The sequence below is a fragment of the Arachis stenosperma genome, chromosome 7, assembly GCF_014773155.1.
Source record: "Arachis stenosperma cultivar V10309 chromosome 7, arast.V10309.gnm1.PFL2, whole genome shotgun sequence".
NCBI lineage: Eukaryota > Viridiplantae > Streptophyta > Magnoliopsida > Fabales > Fabaceae > Arachis > Arachis stenosperma.
The window spans coordinates 62527103-62530836 of NC_080383.1; positions in this window are offsets into that span (position 1 = coordinate 62527103).

The following is a 3734-nucleotide window of genomic DNA, read 5'->3' on the forward strand; positions in this document are numbered from 1 at the left end:
AGTATGGTAAAGGTGCCAACATAGGTAATATATAAGGTCTCGAAAAAGTCAGAGGCATTCCTAGAACTATGACACATAGAATCAAGCTTAAAGATCCAACTAAACCAGAAATTAGGTAAATTATCTAAGGTATTCAAGTTCTAAATCTAACTTTAACCTAACACTTCACTTTCTATTTCCTCCAACCCTCCGAATGACCGGTGGAACAACCCCTCCTCACACCTCCGCCAAGAAGGGTTTCTTAGAAAACATACACAGACAATTCAAGTAAGGAAAACAAAAATAGAATACAAATACAACAAATAGGCAATTAGTAGATAAGCATAGTTAAACAATTAGGCAAACCAAGAGGAAGATAACTGTGGACAGTCCCTCTGTACACGCATCCCCAAGCTCAACAATATCCATGGAAAAAATTCTAAGCTCATCCATGGGGGAGACAAAATTCTAAGCTCAAATTCATATATATGTGCATGCCCATAGGGGAATCCAGAAAGTTAAAGTGTCCGGTCACATCTTAGGACAGAGGGTCAACAATTTGTCTCAATTATACAAGCTAAATAAGCTTTTAAATTATCATTATCAATTTCATCTTCATTATCAATTTATAGTTCATTTCATCTAAATTCATCATTATTGTCATCATCATTATCAATCATACATCATATATCATTCATCACTTCTTTGCCTTAACAACTCAACCATTCACTTCTCAATATTTTCCTCAATCCTCTACCTAACTTACTTAACACATTCGCCCTTATTCTAAAGGTTAAAAACTCGATAACAGACTGTAAATAGGTGTTAAAGAAGCTTGAGAAGACAGAAACTAGGTTAAAAACTCAAAAATACACTTTTCAGAAAAACAAAGGTCATGCATAGCATGCCCATGCTCGCTACACATAGGTGTAAAAATGCTAAAGTCGCGTACACGAGCATCATCTGCGTATGCGAACTCATGAAATAGAAGGGGGTCCCCGCATATGCAGACCTTTTGTCGCATACACGTGAATGTAAATATAGCATTTACGCGTACGCATGCATGTCCTCGCATACGCAGGAGTGAAATTTTGACATATTCATGTACGCAGATTATGCCCATGTATAGGGACATTTGGGCAGAGCATCTGCGTCGCATGCATGTGCGGGTATGCAGGGTTCCAATTTCCTAAATAAGCTGCTAAGTTTGCAGAAATCAGATTTTTACACGAAACTTTGAACATGTATAACTTTTTCGTTAATTAAAAATCATTTTTAGTCCATTCTTCAAACGTTGTAAACTTCACGAACTCAATTTTTATTCAAAATAAGTGATAAACCGCTATTTTACGGTTTATCTTGTGCTCAATTGAGTGGATTTTATCAATCTTTCATACACTTGTTCATACAAAATGCATGGTTTTACATTTTCCTTCCTGATTTTGTGCTATGATTGAGAATATGCTTCTTTGGCCTTAGATTTGCTAATATGAATCCTCTCTTATTACCATTAGATGCCGTGATATATGCGCTAAGTGATTTCAGGGATTATAGGGCAGGAATGACTTAGAGGATGGAAAGGAAGCATGCAAAAGTGGAAGGAATACAAGAAACTGAAGAAACTGCTAAAGCTGTCCAGCCTGACCTCCTGGTACTAAATCGACCATAACTTGGTCCAACCTTTGGTTAAAGTTGACCCTTCTTGTGTAGGGGCGTTCATCACCTTGCATCATGGGTAGGTGAAACGCCAACCTCACATTTTCCGGACTGAAATCCAAGTATTTCCCCCTAACCATTGTGAGATAATTCTTTGGGCTTGGGTTCATACTTTGGTCATGGTTCCTAGTGATCCATGCATTGGCATAGAACTCTTGAACCATGAGAATTCCGACTTGTTGCATGGGGTTGGCTAAGACTTCCCAACCTCTTCTTTGAATTTCATGTCGGATTTCCGGATACTCATTCTTCTTGAGCTTGAAAGGGACCTCAGGGATCACTTTCTTCTTTGCCACAACATCATAGAAGTGGTCTTGATGGCTCTTGGAGATGAATCTCTCCTTCTCCCATGACTCGGAGGAAGAAGCTTTTGCTTTCCCTTTTCCTTTCTTTGAGGAAACTCCGGTCTTAGGTGCCATTGATGGTGAATGAAAAATAAAAAGCTTAGGCTTTTTACCACACCAAACTTAAAATTTGCTCGTCCTCGAGCAAGAGAAGAAAAGAAGAGAAGAAGAAGAAGAAAATATGGAGAGAGGGAGAAGAGAGGGTTCGGCTATGTGGGAGAATGTGGGTTTGTGTTGTGTGAAAATGTAAAAGAAAAGAAGGGTACTTATAGGGAGGGGGGAGGGTATAGGTTCGGCCATTTTGGGTGGGAAAGGGTGGGAAATTGAATTTGAATTTTTATGGAGGTAGGTGGGGTGTATGGGGAAGAGGAGGTTGATGTGAATGGTGAATGGGTAAATTGGGAGGAGGAATTGAGGTGATTGATGAAGAAGATGTTGGGAATTGTGACATGGGGAATCACATCACAAAAACTAGGATTGGGAAGTAAGGTGGGAATATGTTAGGTGAGGATCCTGTGGGGTCCACAGATCCTGAGGTGAGGATCCTGTGGGGTCCACAGATCCTGAGGTGAAAACAAATACCATTCCTTCACCATATAAGCATGTAACATGCCTCCATGCATCATTCTGGCGTTTAAACGCCCATTGATGCACGTTCTGGGCGTTAGACGCCCATGTGATGCTTGTTTCTGGCGTTGAACGCCAGTTTCAAGCTTGTTTCTGGCGTTCAGCGCCAGATTGTCCTCTGTGTGCGCATTCTGGCGTTAAACGCCAGAATGTAGCTTGTTTTGGGCGTTCAGCGCCAGGAAGATGCTCTGTTCTGGCGTTGAACGCCAGCCAGATGCTCCTTCTGGGCGCTGAACGCCAGCCCGTGCGTCCTCCAGGGTGAAAATTTTTTTCTTCTGTTTTTTGACTCTGTTTTTAATTTTTTTGATTTTTTTCGTGACTCCTCATGATCATGTACCTAATTCAACACAAAAATAACACCAAAATAAAATAAAATAAAATTAGATAAATAAAATTGGGTTGCCTCCCAACAAGCGCTTCTTTAATGTCATTAGCTTGACAGTGCTCCGCAAGGTGATCAGGTCAATGTTAGTGTAGTCCCAACACCAAACTTAGAGTTTGGATATGGGGTTTGAACACCAAACTTAGAGTTTGGTTGTGTGGGTTCTTCTTGACCTTGAACTGAGAGAAGCTCTTCATGCTTACTCTCTTTTGTCACAGAGGGATTGCCATGTGCCTGAAACACAAGGTATTCTCCATTCAATTGAAGGACTAATTCACCTCTGTTGACATCTATTACAGCACCTGCTATGGCTAGGAAAGGTCTTCCTAGGATGATGCATTCATCATCTTCCTTCCTAGTGTCTAGGATTATGAAATCAGTAGGGATGTAAAGGCCTTCAACCTTTACTAGCACGTCCTCTACTAACCCATAGGCTTGTCTTATGGACTTATCTGCCAATTGTAATGAAAACAAGGCAGGTTGTACCTCAATGATTCCCAACTTCTCCATTACAGAGAGTGGCATAAGATTTATTCCTGACCCAAGATCACATAGAGCTTTTTCAAAGCTCATGGTGCCAATGGTGTGCAAGGTATTAAGAACTTGCCAGGATCTTGTTTCTTTTGAGGTAGAGTTCTCTGAATCCAAGTATCCAGTTCACTAATGAGCAAGGGAGGTTCACTTTC